At 42.9% G+C, this 8,756-nt stretch overlaps 1 long non-coding RNA gene across 2 annotated transcripts; it reads right to left on the reverse strand.

The window, feature by feature from the left end:
• Positions 1–3,266: 3,266 nt before the first annotated feature.
• On the reverse strand, positions 3,267–7,196 carry LOC139830098 (uncharacterized). 2 transcript variants are annotated; one of them, XR_011754354.1, is made up of 5 exons: positions 6,804–7,196; positions 6,376–6,714; positions 5,416–5,489; positions 5,135–5,246; positions 3,267–3,542 (listed from the first exon to the last, which is right to left on the reverse strand). It is a non-coding gene; the product is annotated as an uncharacterized lncRNA (long non-coding RNA). The 2 variants fall into 2 exon arrangements; XR_011754355.1 differs by lacking the exon at positions 5,416–5,489.
• Between the last annotated feature and the right edge of the window lie 1,560 nt (positions 7,197–8,756).

Below are 8,756 nucleotides of genomic sequence, written 5' to 3' on the forward strand. Positions count from 1 at the left end.
TGACCATTGGATCAAGCACAAGTTCTACAACGCTCTCCTCCCTTATGAGGAAGTGAAGTTGACGGCCATCCGCCAAAATGCCTCCTTCCGTGTTATGACATCATATGAAGTCCTTAGCGAAGTCATCGCTTTGGACATCTCCAAGAAGAATGCGGAGGATCTTGTTGCTCGCGCCCACAACTCCCGCAAGCCCAACCTTGCGTTGAAGATGAAGGTGCATGAAGCTAGTTAAAGTGATGAGGATCCCGTTGAGTGGGGTTCGGATGATCTCAAGCTCAACTACCATGAGCACATGGCTCTCGCCGCCAAGAAGTTTTGGGATGGAAACATGTCCCAAAACACAAGACCAAGAAGATCACGTGATTCTCCAAGAAGACCCTCCAAGAGCCCAAGAGAAAGGACAAAGGGAAGAACATGCTACAATTGGGGTGACAAGAATCATTTTGTTGCGGATTGTATGTTTGAGAGAAGAGAAGATCATGGTGGAAGGCTTATCCCAAAGGATAGGTACAAGCCACTCTCCAAAGGATTCTCCAAGTTCTCCCCAAGGTCCGATGACGACAAGGTCTCCTCCAACAAGAAGCCTAAAGCCTTCATCATCCGTGAAGAGTACACCTCCGATGAAGATGGGGAGCATGAGGACAAGCGCTCCAACAAGGAAGGAGAGGGAGTGGCTGCCATCGCCATTTCCACTCCCTCTACCTCCCTCTTCGACTCTCCAAATGAGAACCTCGTCACCAACAATGCACGGTGCCTCATGGCAAAGGTATCCACGGAGGTAAAATCCCCTTCCAAACCATCATCTTCGACTAACGCCTCATATATTGATGATGCCACTAGTCTCACCGTTAAACGTGAGATTATGGGTTTGGATTCCTTGGATTCTTTTCTCACTAACATGAAGGGGGACACCAAGATTCATGTTGGGGCTCTCTTAGCCCAACTTGGTGCGGCACAAGATCTTATCAAGAAGAGGGAGAAGTTGGAAAGGGAAGCGGCCTTTGAGCTTGCCAATCTCAAGGAGGAGCTTGATGATGAAAGGAATCTTCGCATGTCTCTTGAAGCTAGTGTCATTGTTCTTGAAGACAAGAATGAAGCTATTGTTTCACGTCTCACCAAGGATCGAGACCATGCTCTTGATTTGGTTGGTGACCTCAAGAAGAAGATGCTCTTGCTCGAGGAAGCCAACAAAGCAAAAGACGATGAAGACCCCAATTCTTCCCATGATGAGCTTGTGGATCAAGTCACTTCCTTGAGGAGGCACAATGCTCTCCTCTTGGAAGTCAATGCTCTTCAAGAAGAAGCCTTGGATGAGTACTACCGCTTGTTCAAAGAGAAGACCTCATGTTGCAACCATGAAGAAGAAATTGCCGCTCTTGAGATCACCAAAGCCAAGCTATTGAGTTTGAGTAGCAAGCAAGAAGAGTCGTTGGTGGAGTGTCTCCGCATGAGAAAGGAGAAGGATACGTGTTGTGATCATGAGGAGCAAATAGCCGCCTTGAAGAGAAGGGAAGCCAAGCTCATGGAGATCAACTCCATGCAAGAAGAAACCTTGAAGGACTACTTTCCTTTGAGCAAGGACTGCGCATGTTGCACTCATGAAAGCGACATTGCCAAGATGGAAAATGACAAGCGCTTGCTCATGAAGTTGAACGCTCTCCAAGAAGAAGCTTTGATGGAACACTTCCGGGTGAACAAGGCAAAGGAGGTCCAAGTGTTTGATATTTGCCATCCACACCCGGAGCATGAAGATGAAGTCAATCGCTTGAAGGCCAAGGTGGATAGACTCCAAGTTCAAGCCAAGTACTTGGAAAGAATCATTGAAGCTAAAGATGGAGCCAAAGAGGGCTCGTGCAATGAAGGAGGAGTGGCTACCAAGCCAAAGAGAAAGAGGAAGAGGAGGACCAAGAAGAAGATAGACAAGAAGAACATGGAGACCAACCGTGAAGGGAGCAATGCTAGCTCAAGAAGGGATGGAGTACCCAACTCCGCCTCGACGGGTTTCGCCGGCTCTAACAACCCTTCTCATGTTCTTTTTGTTGATTACTATGGACATATTCGTGCTCGCTTTATTGGTCCTCAAAAGGACAATGTCGATTGGACTATTTGGGTTCCCAAACCCCTTGTTACTAACATGCTAGGACCCATTGAAAAATGGGTACCTAAATCCAAGACTTGATTCCTTGTAGGACTATGCTTCCGGTGGCGCTAAATGGGTGGTTGATAGTGGAGCCACAAGTCATATGACCGGAAGCAAGGATATTGTTGTCGACCTCGTGCCTTCTCTCTCTACCGTTTCATATGGCGACAACACGTGCTCTAAGGTATTGGGTCTTGGCAAGGTGGTGGTAACACCCGACATCTCACTTGTGAATGTCCTCCTTGTCGAGACCCTTGGTTACAACTTACTCTTCGTTCATCAAATTGCTCGTATGGGTCTATGCACATTCTTTGATGAACATATGGTGGTCCTCTTGTGGAGCAAGACACTCAATGTAGCTTTTGTTGGATATGTAGAGAATGGTTTGTATGTTGTCGATTTCTCCGGAAAGACAACATCTTCCACTCTTTGCTTATTCGCCAAAGGTGACAAGGGTTGGTTATGGCATCGCCGACTAGCCCATGTCAACATGAGGACTTTGCAAAGTCTCCACAAGGGTGGCCACATTCTCGGACTAAAAGAAGATGTCTCTTTTTGCAAGGATCGTGTTTGTAGGGCTTGCGTACAAGGAAAGATGCATGGAGCTCCTCACAAGGCCAAGACTATCATCTCTACCACAAGATGCTTGGAGCTCCTACATGTCGATCTCTTTGGTCCACCATCTCATGAAAGTCTTGGAGGAAAGAAGTATTGCCTCGTCATCGTTGATGACTATTCACGCTATTGTTGGGTATTCTTCTTCAAGTACAAGAGTGAGACGCAACGGACCATGATGGAGTTTGCCAACCAAGTTCAACGCAAGTACGACAACAAGATTCTCGCAATAAGGAGCGACAATGGAACGGAGTTCAAGAACTACACATTGGATGACTTCCTCGGTGAGGAAGGAATCGAACACCAGTACTCCACGCCATATACTCCCCAACAAAATGGGGTCACCGAAAGGAAGAATCGAACCTTGATCGAAACCGCTCGAACCATGATGATGGAATACAAGTCCAACTACAATTTTTGGGCGGAAGCTATCTCTACCGCTAGCCATGCTACTAATTGTGGGGACCCCGGACTAGCTGTCCGAAATACACTGTTATGTATACAGTTCACGTTCCCATGATCAGTGTGCCGTGAACACATAACCGAACTGATATCAAATTACATCATCCTTTACAAAACGGAATAAGAAAATTACAATAAGGTCACATGACCCATCTTTACAAGATAGCCTCGAAGGGCCTAATCTAATCATCAGAGTAGCAGAATCACTTCAGCAGCGTAGAGCCCAAGTCATCTGCCTTAACCCTACAGGCAACTGACTGGGAAGACGTTCCTAGCTCGCATAGACGTCGTCAACTCCTTCTTCATCTGTCGAAGTCCTCCAGGTCTGGCCAAGTAAATAGCCAGGGACAAAGCCGTGAGTACATTTCAATTGTACTCGCAAACCATCAAGAAGGTGATAACAATTATAACTAAAGAAGACAAGAGAGGAAGAATAGTTTCTCTGGTGGATATAGCATGTGAAAGAGAATCAGTTTCTCTTGTGGATATAGCATCCCACATCACAGTTGAAGGGGACACTAAGAAAGTCCTATGACATCTCTATATCTCTGTTAAAGCAGAGTTCCTCTACATGAAACACTAGGAAGGGTCACCCTCTTTTGTTCCATTTTCCTCGACCATCTCCACATGGTCGGCACACCATCTTTCCCGTACCCTTCCGGTACTTCCAACACACATTTCCTTTGGAAATCATTTTCAAAACCAAAACTCGACACAGCTCTGTAACGGCCATCCCAACCGTCCATGACCGCGGACGCGGCTATTCAAATAGTTTTGACTCTGCAGAGTTTGCACACTTTCACCACAACTATCCGGATACCTATCGTGTGGGCATCATCCCCGCATAACGATATATGCCACGACGGATACCCGGACATAACCTTTCGCCCATTCGACTTAACACGAGGTCCTACCCTATGGAGTATGTACCTCCCCGGCACCGTGGCAGCTCACCTCCTCTAGAGCGTGGCTCCACCGCCAAGCCAGGAGACCCATAGTGTCTTCCGGACGGGTCAGCCCCGAAGGCCTCCCGTTATACTATTGTCCCAACCATGACAACCCGGACTCGGGGGTAACCGTACCCTTGTATAGTTGTGCGGTGCCTCATGCTAAGAAGAACAAACATCAAGTTAAGCCCCGTGCCCACGTTGGAGTAGCTATGGTTGTGCTGTGTAATTGTTCCGGGCGAATACAAAGAACCATGTGTCATTTTTCTCAAAACTCAACTCACACACACACATTCCTTTTTCCAACCATCTTTGTCAAGATCCTTTCCTTTCATAAACCATACGCTTGGGTAAGATTGCCTCACCCAAGGTTTTCATAAACATTTACAACAAGGCAAACCTTGAGGGGTTCCCAATCTAAAGTTTCATGAGTTGAACTAATACAACACTATGGCCGAGATGAGGATCATCACGCCATTGAGGGTATGAAAAAGAGGTATTGGAGTGGATCATACTTGCTTGAGCTAAGCATGTATTATGACAACACAAGAGGAAATATACTTTCAGATTTGTGGTGCTATCTAACCCAATCAATAGATAGATAGGGATGAGAATTGACCAACACCAACACCATTAAGGGAAAACAGGCATACTCATCACAATTTGAGAATACACCAAAAACATGGTATTGATACATCTACACTAGAAGGGGGTGTAGTATGAATCTTGTCCCGAGGTGGAACATATTCAAGCTAAATATAGAAAGCAAGTTGGATAGCAATGGCCATGATACCATACACCCAACCAATTACCAAGACCTTGACAAGATAAAACTACTAGAGGTACCATGCTTGCATCGAAGCATAGATGACAACAATATGGAGATCATCACACATAGAACCAAGATGCTATTGATAGCACAAGATGACATCCAAAGAGACATCATATCAGAGATCAAAAGATGGCTTGCCTTGGCTTATTTGTCCCTGGACTTCTTCAACTTCATCAATATAAGAATCCCATCAATATAAATAGAATCCTTGTCCGAACCACTTCTTCTTCTTCTCCGGAATCGTTCGCATCTATCGTCGGAAAATATAAAAGGAACACAATCAATCACATTGCACCAATCATAACAAGCATGCAACATTCAACAATCAACAAGCAATAGCTAACCACCTTACTACGGGCTAACATACAAAGAACTTAGAGATACTACAAAGCAACTAAAAGAGAACCCATTTTATTTACCTAGTAAAGGTATGAGAGTATCATAACTTAGCAATTGCCTCTCTCGGTATCACCATGGCACAACTAAGTATCCCCTGGTAGATAACATCATAAAGAGGACAAGTGCATTAGTTGGGCATTACAAACATTCATATTATTTTTTTGAAACATTTTTGGAAAAAACGGGAAATCATTCTCTCTATTTTGTAAAGCTTACACAACACTACACAAGAATAGGAAGCAAATGATATGCCCTACCATTTGAAGACTTAAGCAAAACAAAAGAGCTGATGTTAACTTGCAGAGCTTTTGTTTTGCAAGCATAAGACAAAGGTTGCCCATTCCTACTAAAAAGAATTGGTCAAGGGTTTTAAATAAACCGAAAAGTTTTGCTTCAACAAAGCATGTCACACATATACATTACTAACAGCAATAGAAATGTATGAACAGAGACTAATAATATTTTTCCTAGATGGCCAGTACTAATACAAGACTAACCCAATTGGAATCACCCAAACATATGAATCCTACAAATTTAGGAATTTCTTTGAATCTGACTGTACAGAAAACAAGATCTGTAAGCCATAAATCGTAGAAAAATCCTAAAAATATGAGACCACTGGCATTTCAAAGATAATTAAACAGAGATGCATACACAATTTGATTTGGGTTCAAATTGTTTCTGAAATTCCCACAAATGGATTGAAAAGGTTACTGCATGTTTGTACCATTTGCTTTCTCACTGGAGTTACAGAAAGGATAAAGGTGTGAAACTTGTTTGAGAAGATTAAGAAAACATTCAGTAATCTTACAGAATTGGAATCACTCAATTAGGTTCAAAAAAGGATTTTTGGTGATTTCAAAGCTAACAGCCATGTCTGCAGAACACACATAACAAGTTTAATTCACCCAAAATCTTACATAACTCATACAAATATGTGGTCAGCTGCATCTGAAAGGTATTGAAAAGCTGGTTCTTACCCAATTGGTTTCATTCAAAAATTCATTCCCAAGCTCCTGGTTTAATTCGACAAAGTCAGATCTGATCAGATCTTGATCTGTGAACCATTTCAGTTTCAGGAGGTCAATCGAAGTGAAACCACCGCCAAAATGAAGGTATTGAAGAGGGCTTTCACCTACAGTTGAGTTTGTTCAAAAAAGTTTTGAAAATCGGAACAAATCTAACAAACAGTGAATCTGCATGTTTACAGAACTTTATTTACCTTGGACAATCCGTAACGAATTTGAGGATGAGACCAACGCCAAGTTGTAGATCTTTTCCGTATCTATCTGCGGAACTTTGAATCACTCGATTTGGATCTGCGCACGAGATTTGGTGGATTTTACAAGTTCGTACCAGAATCTGAAACAGCAAGATAACAGAAATTACTGCAGGGATTTGGACGAACTTTGCTCAAGAACTTCAGATCTGAGGATAGCTCAAGCTTCTCCATGCTTGGACCAACATGCACCTGCATCAAGATCCAATCTTAGCAAGGGAGGAAGAAGAAGAGGAGAGAAAACCATATAGGGTGTGGGAGAAGAAGGAGAGAGAGGCTCTCATGGTGAGGAGGAGCTTGAGGGAGAGGGAGAGCTTCATCTTGGTGGCTTGCCATGGCCATGGCCGGCCATGGGAGCAAGGGGAGCACCATTTTCGTGGGGAAGTGGAGGAGGAGAGTGTGAGGGAGTGGAGGAAATAGTAGGGAGTGAAAAGAAATGAGGCAAAGGAGAGGAGGTGTGGCCGGCCAAGCTCCTTATAAAGAGGGAGGATGGTGGCTGCCTCCTCATTGATTGGGTGGGTTGGGAGGCTGCTCATTTATTGATTGGGGTAGTTGGGAGGCAAGTCTTGTAGAGGAAAAAAAATAGAGAGGAATGGCTGGCCGAAATTGCCATGCATAGACAATGGCCGGCTCCATCCTTGCCGAACATAAGTGAACAAACAAAGAGATGCACAACATCCATGTGTGTAGGCCAAGGCATGATGTTGAGGAGATGACGTCAATGAGTGACTTTAATGATGATAAGAATATGAGTGGATTCATATAGATAAAAAGAAGTGTGAGGTGATATGTACTCTAAGGATAATTCCCACCACTTTGGTTGTGACAAACATAAGATGAAAATAGATCCAAAGGTATAGTTGAAGAATAAAACTTTTTATTTGAATTCAAAATTGAAAAGATTGGCATTGACCACATGCAACAATGCATGAGCATGTCAAGGTAGATGGGTAATGTTGATTTTATGAAGTAAGAATGAAAAGAGAGAGGTGTTAATAAACATTGGTGCCAATGTTGAGGAATGAAGCACTTTGATCAAGTGATCAACTTGGCCAAAAGATGATGGTGGTGATGGTGGTTTAGACAATTGTAGAGCAAGGCTAAGAGAGATGGTGAGTGAAATAACCATACTCACAAGGATGAATATGGTGGCATAAGCCATCAACATGAGGTCAAGATGATGATGGTAAACCATACAAGAGTGAGATGTGATGAATGAATGGAAGTTGTTAATTAGATCTGGAACTTTACAGAGGTGGGTCTCCACCACTATGAGAGTTGATCAAAATGTTGGATAGGGTTTATATTGAACTTTCCTTTGAAAACATTTTGAAAGAGATCCAATGATTTTTAAAACAAAATGGGTCTACTTGCATAATAATGCCAAATAGATTTTCCCCTTGTGTTATCAAAAGGTGCAAGGATGGCACATGTACCAAAACCATGCACTTAAAAGAAGGAAGAAAATCAAATGCCTTTATAGAAAGTCTTTTTGGGTTGAAGGGAATGGGATGATACAAAATACCATCCACGATCTCTCTTGTTATTTGAAGAAAACATTTAAGGAGTTTTAATAACAAGGAGTGATTTTTGTGGCTAAAACCAGGGAAGAGAAACAATAGGGTTTTTGAGAAAGAAAACTAATTTAGGAAGGAGTGTTCTCAAGGGTAGATGGTGGCTACAAAATGTACCCATCATACCTACTCTTGGTTTTGTGGATATTAAAATTGGATTAAATAAACACAAGAGGTAAAAGAGGAAGAAGTGATCTGGTGCTGAAACATTGGATAGGATACCAGATCAAGTGATTATAAGAGTTGCAAGTGGAGGATGTGACATGTAAGATGTGGAAGTTGCAGAGGGTGTTGTATAGAAGAGATCCATGCACTGAGGTCACCAAAAACAGTTGTGGGTGCTAAGAGATCAACTGCCAAAGTTGGAATCTTATGAGTAGGCACACTCATGTTGCCATCAGGAGGGAGGTTTGATGTAGTAAAAAGAAAAACAATTCTTCCTAAGCCACCATGTGTTTTATTTAGTGAGTTGCTTGTTTAACCACTAGAGGTGTTGTTATTAAGGGTA

The sequence above is a fragment of the Lolium perenne genome, chromosome 3, assembly GCF_019359855.2.
Source record: "Lolium perenne isolate Kyuss_39 chromosome 3, Kyuss_2.0, whole genome shotgun sequence".
Classification (NCBI taxonomy): domain Eukaryota; kingdom Viridiplantae; phylum Streptophyta; class Magnoliopsida; order Poales; family Poaceae; genus Lolium; species Lolium perenne.